Source organism: Pungitius pungitius, chromosome 12 (assembly GCF_949316345.1).
Source record: "Pungitius pungitius chromosome 12, fPunPun2.1, whole genome shotgun sequence".
Classification (NCBI taxonomy): domain Eukaryota; kingdom Metazoa; phylum Chordata; class Actinopteri; order Perciformes; family Gasterosteidae; genus Pungitius; species Pungitius pungitius.
The window spans coordinates 4,774,167-4,792,743 of record NC_084911.1 but is presented as its reverse complement, the minus strand read 5'-3'; the positions used below and the strand labels follow the sequence as shown (position 1 = coordinate 4,792,743).

Sequence of the window (18,577 nt, the reverse complement as noted above, 5' to 3'; positions counted from 1 at the left end):
CCTCTTAGCGAGCCTTCTTCTGTGTGAGGTGCAGTTTTCTGGATTGTATTAAACTGACGGGTTTGTCATGGTTCTGAGGTAAACAGCATTGTGCTGCGCTTATGTGCCTGTGTGTTTGTGTGCATGTGGGCACAGTTCAGGAAAAGGGACATGTTGCCCATGTAGGTTAGGTCCGGGCTCCGGGCAGCCCATTCAAAACCAGCAAGAATCAGCAGGTGGCCCGGCTCAAACTGTTGGGAGTCGGATTGCAGACCCACATTAGCTCAGGCAGCGCAGATGAACCCAAACACTGCCGTCCCTCAGGGCGGCTTTGGGGGATAAGTATGACACCTCCACTGAACTTTCCCCTTTATGAAGCTGCAATAGCGCATGGCTTATTGTCAGCTGCACTGAGAGGAAAATCCAACCATGAATTATAGCTTAGTTTGGGGTTTCAAGGGCTTCCAGGGTTGATATCCTTACCAAGCAGGTTGAGGGCTTAGTCAAAGCGAACTGCAGCTGCAGCGAGAGGAAAAATGTAGCTAGAGGAAACCAGCAGGCACCCCCAGCCCTCTGCTTTGTGTCTCCAGTAGGAAAAGAGAGGGCGGGAATGTTTGTGGAAAGGCTAGCGATGAAACATGTGTCATATCGATCACTCTGACCATATAAGGACATGCCTGGGACAAAGGAGGTGGATGTTAGGAATCCTTTGGGTGTGCATGCACACCCCAGTACGCTCATTATCCACAGACAGTATGTGGAAAAGCCTGTGCACAATCCGACCAGGCGACGGAGGATGCTAACTGTGAGCGCCTGTGACCGACATGTATGAGCAAGCAGCAAATGGCTGGAGCGGAGGGAGAGGCGGCCACATGCACACAGAGTCATGGCAGCGGCCTTCTATGTCTCACAGCATTACATCATTTCTTTACATGTAACTCTTATTGTGCCGTAATGTTTCTAAAATAGTCGTGACCGAATTCAGTAGGAATCAGCAGGAAAGGTTTGACTGCTTTGATTTAATATAACGGTAATATATATACTGGTGCTTAATGTTTTAGGGCATATATTTCATTATTATTTTATTATCTTTGTTCTGCTGTATTTGTCTTTTCAGTGCTGTAAATTGAGAAGGAATAACTATTATTTTTATAACTATAATTATTATATACACAGGAATAAATTATTATATACACATATAACAAATATAGCTATAACAATAATAGTTATTCTGTTTGTGTATATAACACTGTTTTTATTAATGTTTTTTATTGCTTATTTGACATACTTGTTTAGGTTTTCTTTTCTTTTTTTGGAAGACTGTTTCTTGTTTGCACTTTACCCCACGCTGCTGTAAATCCTGTAAATTGAAGGGTTATCTCATTTTATCATAAAAATGCATACATAAAAATGTATTTTGTAAGAGATTTTTTGGGGGATGTGCAAAGCCTCTACTCTTGCTGTTTTGAATTAAAGGGCGACATTACTTTAATATTTTAACATGTTTTTCCTGTGTACTCATGATGTTTGCATTGAGTGAAATGTTCAAACCCAGCTTATCATGTTGGGTGGCTACAAATGGGCTCAAATGTCAAAGTGTAAAATGTCTCTTGCATGATTATATATGATTATATCATATTTATTATTTAAGACATATTTGGTAGTTTCTTTAAAGATCTGGATCTATATAAGAATGTAGATGCTTTGTGGGTTTTGTGTTTTTAATTCCATATTGGAATTGTAAAACCTGCTAGATAACTTTTGAACGAGTCATATTTGGGTATTTGATGTAACAGGAACTTTATTAAATGCACTTTTGTAGCCTAAAACAACCCGTGTACATCCATGACATACAAAGAAACCTGTGTGTGTCCTTTGATGATGAGGTTTGCGCACCAGGAACTGTCACGTTACCTTCTGACCAGGAGGGACACTTCAGCCCAGGACGGCGGTTGCCAGGGCCACGGCTTAATACTCGTGCTATCTTAGCCACATATAACCTGGCATTCGCTTTCTGATCCAATTAATGTCTGCGCGAGCTAGTGGGGAAGTTAGGGGTAAGAAGCTGACTCTGTGCATTAAGTTACTGTTATGAGTCAGCCTCCCGAATAGCACCACACAGATCAGCGGCAGGCAGGCTTTCAGTCTGTTATTCCCATGCAAACAAAGGACAGGTTTATATATAAACTGGTGGAAATCACGTCACACTTTGAAACATCGAAAAAGCACAACAGACCTTATATAGCCCCAAAAAACGGCAACAAAGAAAACCCCTTTGAGTGTAAACCTGCTAATGATCTTTGACAAGGAGTGACATTTAGGATCAATCAGGCTGTGGAATGATGGGTAATCAAACTATCAAACCCGTCTGCTCATAGTGTTTCCCCAACAATGCAAGGTCAAAGGTCAACAAGATCAGTTCCAAAGGGATCTCTACAAATTCAACCCACGGCTAATTCAACCAGACAGTTAGTTATATAGTGAACGTCACTGAACAGCTCCCCTCATTCACCGGCTTTCATCCCTCAGGACTCACACTCACATGCGGATACGTTACATAGACAAGACTCCTAGATGGGCCAACACCCACATCTGGCTACATCAGCCTCAAAAAGCACACAGACTAGAGCCACATTGTCCCTGCACATGCACAGACCGCGAGGACGAACAACACTGCACTTGGGGTTAGCTAAGGGTGCTCTTCTTTCACAGTACTGACTCGTCATGTGGCGTGGGAGGGAAGCCGGGGGAACGAGCCCAGCACAGTGCAGGAGACTGCTGCATGGGAACGAGGGGTGTAATTGGACTCTTCAATGATGTGTGCATCATTGAAGAGTCACGTTCTGTTCTGTAACATGTAGAAGTAAATAACTGGTGTGTTCATTATTATATAATTGTGCATATTGACGTTGAATTAATTGTCCAATTTTAATTATGCTAAAATGCCCAATATACATACAGGGAAATATAACATCGGAACGTGCAACAATTCAATACAAAGGAATCAAAGAGGACAGTATGCTACTCAAGCCGGAGGATAAAGGTCAGAGGTTACCACCAGATGCCCTGAACATCCTTATCTTGGACTGTTGAGGCATTGTACATTTAATAAAGACGAATTCAAGATGATGATATCTCTCTTTCTGTCAGTGTTACTCTATTTTCCCACTTTTCTTCTAGCTTGGCTTTGATGTGTACAGATCTATGTACAAACATAAACACACACTCACAAAGTCATACTAATAAACACAGGCCACGGGCGACTTAAATAATGAAGGTCCTGTAAACGCCAGGAAAAAGCTCTAATGAGTACATGTTAGAATATTAAATTGATTTTCTTCAGGAAAATAAACCAAGTGAAGCAAATTAACATTTGTATGCACATCTGAAACATAGTTAATTGCAAAACAAAACGATTAGAGTACATAATATCAATTTTGTGCATTTATTATAATTAGAAGTTATTGGAATAATTTGTTTGTCTGCTAATCTAACACAGAAATCTTTCATAGTCCCCAGGATACTCGTATTTTCCCCCTATGAATGTCTGTATGAGTGTCAGTGCAAGCTTGGTTTAGACATTTCCTCATTCTCCATGATGCTCTCAGTTAGATATCTAAGTGTTTTTAAATTAATTGTGAACGATTGTTGTGGGGCAGATCCAGGAAAATAAACCGTCTGTGGTTTTCACCTCTAAGTGATTGATCCTGCTGATCTGCTGCCGTTAAAACTTTCCTCATATTGACTTTAATATGATCATGATTGCTGCCTTGTTTATTCACCATGCGGTTTCTTTATGTTTGTCTGTGACATTTAATGACAAATAATTAAAAGATCTCTATTATCCTGGTGTCAAAAAAGCATCCGCTGACATTCCCACTGGACTTTCAAAATCAGGTCTCCACAGTGACACTTTCCTATGCGAGTGTTGCAACTCGTTTTCTAAAGATTCAAATCCATTTGTGGAGTGATGCATATTTGTATCTTTGTTTTATATGCTCATGTTCCATCATTCCTGCAGGGATTCATAGCTGTTTGATACACTCAACAGGAATGAGTGGTCTGCTATGTCACGTATTGCATACCTTTTTATAAATAAGATAATGCTATTAGTGTTGAAGGTCCACATATCACAATTCAAAATGTTACTTTTTGCTTTTGTGCTTCTACAAGTATCCACCATCTCAAACAATTGACAATCTTAGGTTAGAAAAGCGTTGCGGATTACAATACTATTACAATAATTAAATTAACAATAGATGTTGATTAACTTAACAATGGATGTGTTATTTCTTCTGAAATAATTTGTCCCCAATTATTTTTAAATTTTTTTGTATACAGTTGGTGCACTTAAATAGTTTTAATGCGTGTTTTTCCACTTCAAAAGAAAATTTCACACCTTCAAACATAGGTGAGAGAGTAAAATGTGCTTATATTGAATTACCATAAATCTTTAACAAAAATGCAATCAGCAAGGATTCCGTGTTTGAAGCTGTAAGCACCACCGACATAACGCGCTGCTCTGTGTGCGCTCATTTAATTCAGGCTTTTAAAAGCTTAATCACATAAAAAAGAAACACATTCATCATGGAAAATGGACACAAAGCTAAGACAAATCAGACAAAAGCCATATTTAGTCAATAGTTTATGAGTCTCTTTTGACCAATAACAATAAATTTAAAATGAATGCATTCTGATACCAGGACGACCCGAAGGCAACAACAAACCCCCGGATGGTTTTAGTGTCTATAAAATCTCGTTCATTCCATAGAGCCAGTCGCCAGAAACTGAAATGCTTCCTCATAAAATTTTTAAAAAAAGCCTGAGGGAGTTATGAGACAAACGTCCGGGACCTCTGAGCGTGTTCTGTTTGGGCCGATGTTCCACCGTCCTTATTCGAGGGTCATTGCCACGGTGCCCTCACCTCCTGTTCTGCCAGCGGCAACCTCAGGCTTCACTGATGTCCCTCCGATGTCCCTCCGAGTCTCCGCCTCGTCCCAAACAGACAGGACACACCTGACTAATCTGCTCACACAGTAGCTGGACAGACACGTGTCCATGACAACCTCTTGCATTGTCAAATATGGGTTAAATCCCAGCGCTGTGTTGTGACTCTAACAGAGCCCACATGAGACCAACAAACTTGATCCACAAAAAAGGGTCAGCAGCCTTCACACTACGAATGGACATGACCACCATCACCATAACAACACAGCCAAGGCTGGGAGTAGAAAGAACAACAGTGATCCACCTCCACAAAAAATCCAGCATAGATCAAAATGGACTTCTTATCAACTTCTCTGGGTTTTTTTGGGGGGGGGATCGGAGGAGGTGGAGCAACTTGGTTCCAAAAAAGTTCTCGAAGCGAATAACAACAGGCATGCTGAGAGAGGCTTGATTAAACCACACAGAAGGTTATCAGTGCTGCTGATCTCACCCCTTCCCTTCACTAATCTTCACCAGATTGTTTGGTGTCTTCATTCATGCAGACACAAACACAAACATACAAACTTACTTTGGGGGGGGGGGTGATCAAAGCACGCCACCACGCCACACAAATAAATAATAAATCCCAAAGGTTTAAATAGACAGCAAACCCCCATTCTGACCCCTGGCTCGTATAAACGACATAAAGGAATTCCAATCAGAAAACCTCACTGGTGAGGGATAAAAATAGCAACGGTCTAAACATTGCGGTCAAAAGTGAGCCTCGGCCTGTGAGAATCTTGAGATGAGAACGTCTCTACTGAGATGGATGAACAAGCTTCTACTTGCAGGAGGGAGGTGGGTTTGGTGGGAAACTTAAAAAAAATTCCCTCATTAGCAGTGTCCGAAGGGGAGAAGCGCACCGGTGAACTGGTTCCATATGTTCCAGCATGAATCTCTGGGGCAGGAGCAGCCTCTCTGTGCGCATCTGTGCATTTTCCTCAACCGCGTTCAGGAAGCCATTGTGGCGTTGCCAGACCTCGTGAATATTCATCCTTTGGTTAAGAGGTCTGGCTTCCTGATAGAGCCGATCCCTTAAAAGTGAAAGATCTCTTCCATTGTCTACAATCAAATTAAAAACACAAAACACTGAGCAGAGACGGAAAGAAACAAGCAGCAAGCCAACGGACGAAGCGGAATACTCACTCTACTGCTCCTGTCCCCGGGACACCAGGTACCGTGTCCTTTGTGTCTTAAGCTGAGGCCCCTCACCTCTGTCCCCTCGTCTCACTTCGCCCCCCCTTTACATACCCATTAACCTGGGACATCAGAGAGCCCCGACCTAGAATCTACAACAAAAAGAAAATCTCAAAACAAAACAAACGTCTCGGTGGCCGTCCTCTCGCGAAGTGCCTCAGTGTGTGTGCTTAACCGAGTGTGAGCTCTTCCTGAAAGGGAGAGGAATGAGGGAGGCAGAGCATCTTGCCTCTCTCCCCGTGGTCCTCGAAATGGTCCTCACTTACCCCCTCATTTCAAACTGGGTCAGGATTAGGGGCGGGGATGGGTCCCGCGTTTGTGTGTGTGTGTGTGCGTGTGTGTGTGGTCATGATGAAGATGAGGAGGAGGAGGTGGTGGTGGGGTTCTAATACCCCTTGGAGGGGCGAAGTGGAAAGGGGCACGTCTGACTGGACAGACGGTGACGGAGCGGAAGGGGAAGTACGTGGTTTCGGAGGTGAGAGACACTCAACTCACACTCAAGTCCCCTGAACACAACAGGACTATTTCTGAATTCACTGTTTATTAGCCACATCAAAATTGTGTAGCCATTATTCCAATGAAAGCAGCTTGTGTGTCGGCAGGTCTGGGACACCGACACCCCCCCTTCAGTCGTATCCAGGGCCTGACGTTAACGTCTTTGCTCACCAGCCACTGCGGCTAACGGTTTTGCAAAGGTACTAGCCACTGAGCCAATTCATTAGCCACAATTTTTGTTGTTGGGAAATGAAGTTTAATTTGATTCATGTTGACTACGGTTTGCTACAATTTACTTGAAGAAGTAGATTTACAGTTGGAGCTTTACCAAGTGTGTGAAGCTCCATTTGTATGAAAACATATGGAACTGGTTTAGACAAAGACAAAAAATAGAGTAGCTCATTGCATATGTGCAGGGGTACTTTGTTGTCTTTTGACATGGCCAATGGAAATCTCATGGTCCTTTATTGTTTCTACTGTGAAGTTGCAATCAATACATTATTTCCCCCCCCCCCCCCACATCCACTGAGCAGGTCTCCTCAGGTTTGGTTAAAAAGCTTCCGCTGTTAAACGGGTCTTTGAACAGACGGCGCCTGGCTCTCTGAAGCGGATTCAGCCTCCGAGCTAAACTGACACACCTAAGCCGGGTGGGCGGGGGGCCAATGTCCAGCCCTGGTCCCATCCCTCAAGTATCATGACGAACATAGAAAATGAATATGGCTGTTGTTACCAGCAGCTTCTGGAAGATTCCGCCAACACACGATGAGTCCATCTGGAAGTGCAACAGGGCGACAGTTGACTGGGTTGTTGTCATGTCACCATTTATTGATTGCTGCCAGGAGGGGGGGGGGTTATGGTAATGGTGATTGTGATTGTGACCTAATGTAAGGAAAAACCAGATAACCAACGCTAGCTTTAATTTTTCATATATTTGCCCCATAAATCCAATGGCCATGAGCTTCATACCGAGTCCAATGTGTCAAAGCGCAACAAATAATTGATGCCCAACATGCTGTTTGTCATGAATGCCAGTAAGAAGGCCACTGAGCTGCCAACTAGAGAAGATGTAGTTGTAACTGTAACACGCAGTCCAAACCAAAAGTGGTTGCAAAAGTCATAAAAGGACACTTTGAACTCTTTGAGATGAAAGTTGGGAAACGTCCAAATAATCGCGTGACCCCGGCTCCTCTAAATCATTGATGTCACCCACCCACACTGCAGTTTCTGCTGGCAGATATATGGGCACTTGCCTGTAATCCTCCCCATCAGTTTCAGCACCATGCCCTCCCCTCCATCACTCGGCCCCCTCCCTAAAGCCCCTCTCGCACAGCCGTAATCATGCAACACTGCGAACAATAAGAGTTGTTCGTTTGATATTGTCCAAATCCACTCCACCAGCTCACCAACTCAAATTAGTACTGCTCCCTATCGCAGCCTCTTTTCTTATCTCTCTCCTCCGAGCGGCCCAATTGCGATCACCACATTTCACATGTCGCGTGCTGAGAAATCAGAGGGTATAAATCCTCTTTAAATTCACATCACGTCGCCTAAAGTCCCCGGCTTTCGTTAAGTATTTCTTTTCTTTAATGTACAGCTCTTGCCATTCCTGCATTTTGTTTCGAGTGAAAGTGAAAATTTAGCAGTGAAATGTATTTTTCATCTTTGTAATAACCTTGAATAATTTCACATCCACATCTCCTCTAGATCTGAGGGTTTCATGTGCCATTCATTTAGTCACGCTTATTCATCTTAGACAACCGTATTTTGATTTGTTGATCTTGCTGCACGCGTGGCTATAACGTATGTACTAAAGAATAATGGCGTAGTATTTATTATAAAGGACTTTGCCAATGCAGCCATGAGTGCTTGGGCAACAAAATAGTCGCCCAGTTCAACCCCAGGTGCCCCCTTCAGAGGGGCTGGCAGTGCAATTTGACTTGTAGGTGTTGGATATGTTGTATATAAAAATGTATTATATTCAAGATAGACATCAGAACTAGCTACACTGGACTAAAGTGTTTGCAATGTTCAAAAGAAAAAGAGGAGCGGCTCACAACTTTTGAAAAAGATAAAAGTTCAAAGAGTTTTGTGGTGGTGCATCTATTCCAGAATTCTTTTGAGAGAAAAAGCATTAAATCTTTAATAACATTTAGAAATTTGTGTTTGTAAAGTTTAACTAGTAGCAAAAATGGTCACATAATACTGTATCACTTCCATTTAGTGTATAGTGGTTGAGTATGTGTATTTTTATCCTATGCTATTGGGATATATATTCAGACAGTTAAGAGTTATAGCACACACTGCGTATTGAATTGGTAACCCGCTAATGCTGTCATAGAAGATTGATTTTTTTCCGAGCATTAGCAATTCATCTCTTTAGTCTTAAGTGAAGCATTAGAAAGGCAGTTAATATTAAACGTATCTAGGCCGTGGATGGTTTGATCTGCTGGCTCCTTCTCAGAGACAATGAATAAATATTACACCAGAGTTAACAACGCGGTGCAAATGGGTTGACTCAACGTGGTAATGAAATATAAACTGTGTATTATTTATTATTTATGTATTATTTATTATTTACAGATCTCATTGAAACATTCCTAACTGGTAGACTTGAGTTTACAGAAATAAAAAGGTTTAAAAAAATGTATGCACTTGGAAACCGTAAAACAGTATTCAATCAATCGCGTACGGGCGAGTGTCATGTGATTGCACCCAGGATTCGTGCATACATGGTGATAAATACAGAGCGAGCAGTCTGAGGATCATGTCGGATTACGTTGCAAAGAAACCTCTCATTTCTCAAACCACTCCAGAGTGTGAGAGCAAGGATTTTTCTGCCTGTGGTTTGAACGTGCATATAAACAGCTTTCAAAATGATGTCCTTAGCAGCATGTCAGTAAAACGTCTGCTCACAGATGAATTGTTATTTCTTAACTCCCATAATCTTTCAGAAATGGGGCTCATTTGACAGTGTGCCGTCCATGAAAACATCACTGCACTTTTGAGAAGAGGTTTGAGTGGCAGATTTGTCAGACATCTGGTCTTTTTTTTTTTATACATCACAGTTTCACTCAAGCAGAAACAGCATTTCTTTCCTTACGAATTGAAGACTGACGGGTTGCTAATGTGCATTAGGCCTAAGCAGTGTCATCATGAAATGGAAATTTCATGGAACAGTCTCCCGTCCATGGAAGAGGAGCATATTTAAAGAAATGCAACACTGGCCTCATCAACACGTGAAGTCAGGAATTAGAAGATTAGGACAAGAGCGAACAAACTACATAGACAGAGACCACAAATCTTTAAACTCAACTGAACCGAAGGATTTGTGAGGCATCACATTGCACAGAGCCAAAACATTATTATTATGATGAGAAATCTTTACTTTAAGCCACATCGCCTTCTAGTTTAGTCAAACAGTGACTCTTTCCGCACATATAGTTGCATTCATTACTGTAAACAATGTGTTTCGGTGGAAGCGTTACATCGGAAACAGAGAAAAGAAATGGAGAAACAACAAGTTCCTGTCGGTGCAGGCTGCTGATCTCTTTGTTGAACTCCATGAAGGTGAATGCAGTTCTGGAGAAAGTGATGGAAGCCATGTTTCGGGATGTTAAATGTGTGTTGTTTATAAAGCCAAAGAAAGAGACATATCGCGTGTGCCCACTGCCCAGCAGTGTCATGGCGTTTGGGTGAGAAGAATGGCAATTAGCAAAATGTTATGGCTCACAAGGTCAAGAGGTCTTTGGTTTGAGATCCTGGATCTCCCACCACAGATTCCTGTTTTTGACATTTTAAACGTTGAGCAATTGAAGATGAAATAGTTTTTGAATGGGAAAGAATAGTCCACTGGTCCCCAGTTCAATGCTGTGATCCCAAATATAACCTCTAGGTGTCAACATAGTGTGGAAGCACTGAAATGCACAGCTACTGTGGTCGAACACATTTCACAAGCAGAATAAACGTGAGCCAGAACAAATGCATCAGATGACTCAACGGGGTCATCTGTCAGGCGTCATTAACGTGAAGCGGTTTACTGTTACAGACCATCTTCTGTTAAATTGTAGGAGGTCTGCACAAACTGTTGCCTCTGTAAAAAAAAAAAAAAAAAGAGAATACATGACGCTCACGCTGAACGTATCAGATCATTTTCGTTAGTGCTGTTTAATTGCTGCAGCTCATTAGCGTTGCAGCCAGGAGGGGGGGATGGAGACGTGGGGGGGGGGGGGGGTAGTTTAATTAAATGAAGTTAAATGGTAAAGAGTGCTGTGTCCTGCTGTATTGGGAACCTGTAGACTAGCAGAACTTACTTTTGCAACTGTGGCTGCAATGTTACGAAGAAGATTGATGTAAATATAGATAAATTAATACATGAATACAAAATAAAAAATGAATACAAATATAAATGAATACACAATAAAAAATGTTGAAACAAAGAATTTAAATTAAAAAATGCTAAAATGTTTAGAGAACCACACCGTCAAGTATCTCCAGTTTTAGCTAGATAGATTAATATGTCACTTGGTGAGGTTCAACGTCGAAACAGATGTGGAAGTTTACTCCTTAGTGTTGGACAGTCTATTAGAAGTCGTCTGCTTTTCATCCTCCCAGAGCCAGAGGACGCTGGACGGCCAGCCTCTAATCAGCACCCCACACGTTACAGGGATCTGTTTAAACCAATACATTAAACTATTGAATCACCAGCAATGGTAATTTAGTCAGCACAGGGCATTTAGCATTAAAACTGTTCCTTGCCGTCACAGTGGCTTCCGCCGTGCCTCAAAAAGTAGCTTAACGCAACATGTTGTGCACTGCTTGCTGGTTTTATCTCGTTGTCCTCATGTTAGATTTGCCATGAATTGTTTTCTTCTGTATTGCTCCACTAATGAACACGTGGGAGTTGTTCTCATATAAAATATTTAAACGACATGCCATGGAAATGCATTATCCTTATAATGAACTCACTACATTCTATCTATATATATATACACATGTGTGAATATATAGAGATCTGGCACTAAAGATGTGAGCTTGATGCAATACAAAACAGATGACTATGTTCTTTGAGATTTGTCTCCATCCAATTCACAGCATTGAGACTGATTCACACTTTTATTTTATGCCATAAAAAGACTTGAACTCATCCCCCTTTAAGATTCTCCTCTCCAATTAGCGACGGCGAGCCAAGATAACCTGAGTTGAACGGATGGTTGTGCGTCTCGGTGAGCATGTGAATTATTCACAATCACACATGCCAACACACACATACACATCGTCTCCTCGGGCTCACCTGCACAGAGACTCATTAGAAAAGGAAGGTAGGAAGAGTAGGAAAGAGGAAATAGCTGAGGGAGGGAGGGGGGGCCGAAAGAGGAGGAGACGCAGGATCTTTGTGTGGACGAAGGCAGTGTGTGTGTTAGTGAGCACATACAATGTTTGATCTATTAGAAAGAAAAATGTGTCCCAGTGACGCAAAGGGTAAAATATGCTGTGTGGTTGTCCTCTGTGCTTATGTGTGTGTGTGTCTGTGTCTGTGTGTGCCTGAGAGTGATTCAGAATTAGATGCTTCTTGCCGTATCCTCAGGCGGTGATAGGTGAATATTCAACGTGTGGAAGTGTCTATGTGCAGAGTGCAGGTGCAGCGCACCTTTGCCATTGGTGACAGCTCTAGAGGGCAGAGGGAGTGTGTGTTGTGTTTTAAAACGCGCGTGCTCACGAGTTTACACTACACGTGTGTTCTTATTCATATCCTTCACACTCCCCGGCGAGGTGGGCGGTCTTTCACTTCTCTGACGCATCGTTCCTGAGGCGACACACCTGGATGCACAGCGTGTGCTTCTCTCCTTCTCTCCCAGTGTTGACTAAGAACCGATTACCAAGCTAGTAATGTGATCAACAAATCACACGGCACCTTCACCTTCATGGCCCTTCGTCACAGAGACCAAGCAGAAAATACTGGATTAGGGATGACAATCTAATACAGAGGAGCTGAAAAGCTGAGCAGAGGAAAGACGGATGAAGGAGAGGAAGGTTTATCCCAAATATGTATAAATTAGGGGCTCGATTAAAAATATTAATCAAATTAATTAGAGGCTTTGTAATTAATTAATCGAAATTAATCGCATTTTAATTGCATAAATATTTGACCTGAGAACAGTGAGAAGAAATTTTTTCACATGGATTTTTATTTTTGTTCAACCACGTGGACTTAGTTACCCTGGTCCAGTATAATCGGTCCTCCAAAACTCATCCAGTGAGAAACGTTCCGCGGTGCAAAAAGTGTAAAAAATGTTTAATGTGTTATTTTTTGTGTAATTAATTAATCTTAATTCACATTGTAATTAATTAATCGCAATTAACGCGCTAAAGTAAATATGAAAGAAAAGCAAACTTAATTAAAAGTAGCCATTGATATTTTAATAAGGTAGTTATAGATTATAATAAAACTCATCACCATGATCTTTAGTCAAACTATACTGTTGTGTAGTTGTCATCATATTTAACAAGTTCAGGAACATCCTAATATGCAAGGTAAGTATGAATAATACCCAAGTAAATGTAGTGGAAAAAGAAGTACAATAGCTCGCTCTATAAAGCACCTGAGACCCAAAAGAAACTCGCTGTTTCCTGATAGCAATTATTTTCATTAGTAAGACCCCAATGCAGAAGTACCAAGGTTGTTGGTGTTATGTAACGTCAATCTGTTAATAATTGTGATGTAATTCGGAAACTGGAAATGGCTGCACGTTCTCATTGAAATGCAAAAATCATGTTGGCAGCATCTTAAAAAACATTTAACAACTGATTATATTTGTTGTTATTTTGCAGAGCCGTCAGTGAAGTTGAACTGGCTGTGTGGGCCTGATGCACTCACTGTCCGCGCCTACGTGTTTGTAAACACCCTTTGTTAACCCACTTATGCAGCTGGATTTATATTGAGTGAATTGAAGCAAAAGATTTAAATGGCATCAGTGTTGCTATTAAAGCAAAGCAAAACATCAGACAAACAGGGAGGAGCAGTTCTCTCTCTCTCTTTGAATATCTGTGTGTGTGTGTGTAGAGGAGCGTGGGGAGTACTGTCCCTTGCCTGTGTTCGGGGGTGTGCAGCAGCTGCAGCGTTTGGCCTCAGTCTACACTGTAGGGGCCTCTCTGCTGTCTGAAAGACTGATAGCTACAAAGAGCAGAACGCTGATGAGCGATGACTCCGAGGAGAGCGCTGATGGTGCGTTTCAAACACACATTCATCCCCCCCCCCCCGTGCGTGCTTGCAATTCAACATTTGCATGACGCAAAAGCGATAACCGCGGTTTCCGGGTCAGGGATTCAGAGCAGGCTCCAAAAATAAGGGTTGCATCATTTGGAGCGTTTTTTTTGGATGAGTCGAACACAAGGGTAATACGGCCATCAAAGTGTGTGTCAATTTCAAAAACTGCGCAGAGGGCAGGGAACTCTTGACTGAAGCAGGGGAGAGAAATGCCTTCCTTAATACGAGGTCTCATCCTTTGTTGTCCCCTTTGCGTGACACAGAAGGGGGGAAAAGAGGAAATGACTAAGGATAGGGATGCTGACCGACGCCTGGTGCACACATGCATATGTCGCAGAGGAAAACCCTGCAAGCGAAGTAATCAGTTCTCACACTTCTATAGAAACAAACAGGCATGCACATACAGCTAGATAAACAAAGGGAGCTAAACACGCATAGCGCCCAGAGTCTAATGAGATAGAACCCGGAGTGCATGAATGGAGTGCCCCGTGTCAGCCCGTGGTACCGATAGCAGAGACAAAGCTCTCATGCAACACAGACATCCCTTGTTGTGCACTATGGGTACAAAATGGAGTGAAGGGGTATTAGAATATCCCAAAAACGAGGGGGGGACTCTACTACTACACTACTGTCCTTCCTCACCATCCCCCAGCCTCCTCCCTCTGGGCCCCCTCGCTACCCGCCCCCACAAATCCCAGCACATCCTCACCCTTCTGCTAACCTCCCTCATTCCGCTCTCACTACTGTTCTCTGTCCCCATCCCCCCTCTCCGAAACCTTCACTTCCTCATCATCATCATGCGCTAAGGACCAAAAGGGCTGACGCTCTTTACACTTTATCGCTTGCCACTGGATGAAAATAATGGTTCATTCTAAGCTGGAGGTAATTACAATTATAAAAAAATACAATTCCCTTGGGCAAGTAACCAGCTATAAAACTCAAAGACCATGCTAAATAACCGAAAATTTGTTCTATAGAAAATAAGTCAACACAATTTCCTGAAGCTCAAGCTGATCTCTTTTAAAATGATGATTTTTGTCAGAGTCTGAAAAGCTAAAAGAGATTTGGTGTACAATGAAATCAATCAAAGGCAAAGCAGAAATTCTTCAGATTTAGCTTTACAGCCCTGAGACAGTGACCCCCTGGTTAGGAGCAGCGGCTCTGGTGTGTGACCAGGCAATTGTTTTCATTTTTTTTTTTTTATTGGTGGAACTGACTTGTCACCGTAAACAACCTCTGTGGTTTATTTGAATTTAGTTCCTGTGAGAAGTGAATTTAACAGCAGCCGAGACGTCACAGTTCACCTCCAGATGTCCCCTGCCACTGTATGCATGTAACTCAAGTACAATTTTTACCTTGTCGTGTCTCACAAGCCTCGGGGTGTAGCTTTGCCCTGAGAATGTTGTTTATGTACACAGTAGCTCTGTTTTGAGTGTCCATGGCAACCGCTGAGAAGCAAACAAAGAAAAGATAACAGTTTCCAAACGGTGTATGAGACTATATTTCAAAAACTGAAATGTTAGTGTGGACAAAAGGTTCCACGTTTTCTTCTGCATCACATTTCAAAATGTCTTTCCTTTGAGACGGCACGTGTAAACCTTCCTTTCAGAGGTGACACCTCTATCTCGCAACAATCTAAAAATATATATATAGCATTCACATGGTTAAGATCTTCCATTTAGTTAAAGATCCGTCAAAGCCGTTAACCCCTTTAATGTTGCTTTCCACAATTAGTCTCGGAGCGCTATGTTGGTTAAATGTTACACACAAGCTGCAAAGTCACTGGTGTAATTCCAGCTGTGGACCTTTTTCACATGTCATACCCCCCAAACTTACCCCCTATTTACGGTAACTGTCCAATAAAGGCCACAGTGGCCAAAAATGGTCTTCAATAAATAAACGGTTTCCATCAGAAGCAAATCTTACCTTTAAAACTGGCTCTTATTTTGAAAGGGCACTCAGGGCAACGCTAGAATGAAGGACAGCGTAAAGAACACCTCTAGCTCCTTGATACTGTTTCAGTTGTTTTTAGCTACGTCAGGGATGAAAATGTGTCGCGTTAAGAAATCACATGACTTGTGTGGGCACACAGTACACACAGCACACTCAGGACGAAGCCAACTTCTGACCATCAGTGGACAGACAAAGTCACCTCCCACAGAGCAAAAGATTCACAGACTTCAACACAAGGGTCAACCCACTACCTGCAGACGCACAAAAACACACAGTTTCCCCGCTTATTGATCAGATTGATCTGTCACGCTCAGATGTACTTCCCTGCCTTCTGATGTGGGTGCAGGAGCGGATTAGATTGGTGATTTATGACCGGCCGTAAATAATGGGTCTCTGAGCTCAGCTAGGATTTACCTGAGAGAAGAGGCGCTGGGGACTCGTGGTGGAAAGACAGATGGGTTAAGCGAGGCAAAGCGGGACAGAGGGAGGAGGAGATGAAAGGGGAATATAAGAGCATTAGCCCGCTCCTGTAAAGAAGCCTGGCTCTTTGCTGTGAAGCTCATTGTCTCGGGGGGCCAAAACCGACCTGAGACCTGCCAACGGCACTCACCCCCCCCCCGTCTGCTTTATCAGGGAAGGCAATGTCATTGTCATCTCACCAAAGAGAGGACAAACAGACTCAAAGTAAGGTATTAATAGAACGTAAATTACAAATAGGGTCCCTGGGGATGTTTTACAAATGCAACAACACTAATGAGATACTGATTTTCAGCCGGCCCATTAAAGTTGTCTCCTTGTTAGCACCTGACATCTCACTTTAAATAAGTTAATAGCTTGACTTATCCCCCCCTGTAGCTAGCGTGAAACCCTGAGAGTCGTGGACATCTATTTAGGGTGTGACAGTGAGTCAATCACTTGGAAACACGCACGACTTCCTGCTACAATTAATCAGCCTTGTATAATGAACTGTGGCTCCGCCCGGTGGCACCGGGGGGGCCGCTTGAATCACACGTCTTAGAGGGGCCACCGTTGACTTCAAGCTCTGCGCTGCTGCGTCCGTACACACACACACACACACACACACACACACACACACACACACGTCCTGCCAGTGGCCGAGTGCTGAAAGGACTCAATTTTGGTTGAGCTCGCTTAGAGCCGCGCTATGTGACCCGCGTGCTACGCATCGTCACCATGCACAGAGCCACGCCACATTCTCATTGTTTCTCATGGTTTTGTTTGGGTTAAGTTGTTGACATGAACCATTGATAAGCCGCAGGTGATGTCTGATGACATGGATGAATCACTTCAACACAGATATTGTTGTCCATGTGGGGGTACTGGTCCGGAGAGTAAGCATTCTGCAGCCTGCCGTACCCTGCCTCTCTCTCTCTGCAACACATTACCATGTTTGGACTTGGGGCGATCGTTTTTTCATGTTTGAAATGTTGTTTTTAATGCGCAGAAAGGAGTCCAAAAATCTTAATCGACTTTAACTGACCTATTTATTTAAAACCAAACTGGCTTTAGATGTCAAAGATTATTTTGATTTTATAGAATATAAAGAAAAAATATTGTGTTCCCTTTTCACAGAAACGGTAAATTTGTTGATTTAAGTAAGTAATTTCCTCGCTGCTCATTCTTTGTGTTGTCGGTCACCCAATCAGAAAAATAAATAAAACCAAATGTATTGTTGGCAAAACCTGAAGCTGTTTCTTCTGACAAACTCATTGTCCATCATTCATATTTATATCTGTCCATGAATGACAGGGGACAAGGATCTCCCGGGCTGTTATACTTGGGTAATAAGTCAGTTTCACTGCACAGCATCCATCAGCCATCCTTCGCTTTTATCTGACTGCACCATAGGCTCCATCACTCCACTGCCTGAAGGAACAAAGCAGGCCGACTGGAGACCCCGGCTGCAGGAGGGGTCAAGGTCTATCAAACACCATTACTAAGAGTAAGAGTTGATACAGAGTTCAGATTGAATTCATTAAAGTGATTCACCGACAGTCGCCACATGGCGACATACTCCGTCCGTTTAAGTGACAGATTAAAGGTGGTGCAAATGGAGAGGTGAGCGGTGTGCAGTGAACACAAGAGGCGAGCTGGCGGCAAAGCCTGTGTGACCTCAGACATTCATGTTCCCCTGAGGATGAATCAGAACACTTTTGGTGATCCTTTCACTTCAATCATCGTCATCAGGTCGATATTTCAATTTGTCAAATACTTACCTGCAAGAAATTTCCATCAGCCTGAGCCATACTTTCTGTTTTGTGTTAATAAGCTAACTTTTATTACTTGAACAAGCTAAACTGAGACTAACATGAACTGTGACGATAAAAAAAACATTAAGCAGGATTGAATTGTTTGTATTGTGAGAATATTGGCATCGAACTCAGGTACAACATGCATCAGTAGCATGGCTGCACTCTTTCTATCTTATCCTCCAATTATCAGAATACAACTTTTTTTTTTTTTTTAGGAAGGATGCTCGGATAAAGATACCGTGGCCAGTTCTGACCCAAATAGCTGGAGAGGCCTTTTCTATTCATGAGTGGCGTCAGGAGAAGCCGCTTTAATGTCGTGTCGATATTACTCCGGCAGACGATTCTGTCTGTTCCCGTTAACCTACCAGATTCTGCAGAGTTTTTCCTTGAGCCAATCACATTGTTGATGTCAATCTTTAAAAATGTTCTC

The 18,577-nt window shown here is 42.6% G+C and overlaps 1 protein-coding gene across 1 annotated transcript in view; it reads right to left on the bottom strand.

The window, feature by feature from the left end:
• gjc1 (gap junction protein gamma 1) overlaps positions 1 to 18,577 on the bottom strand; it is a 35,262-nt gene that overhangs the window by 5,500 nt on the left and 11,185 nt on the right. The window lies entirely within an intron of this gene.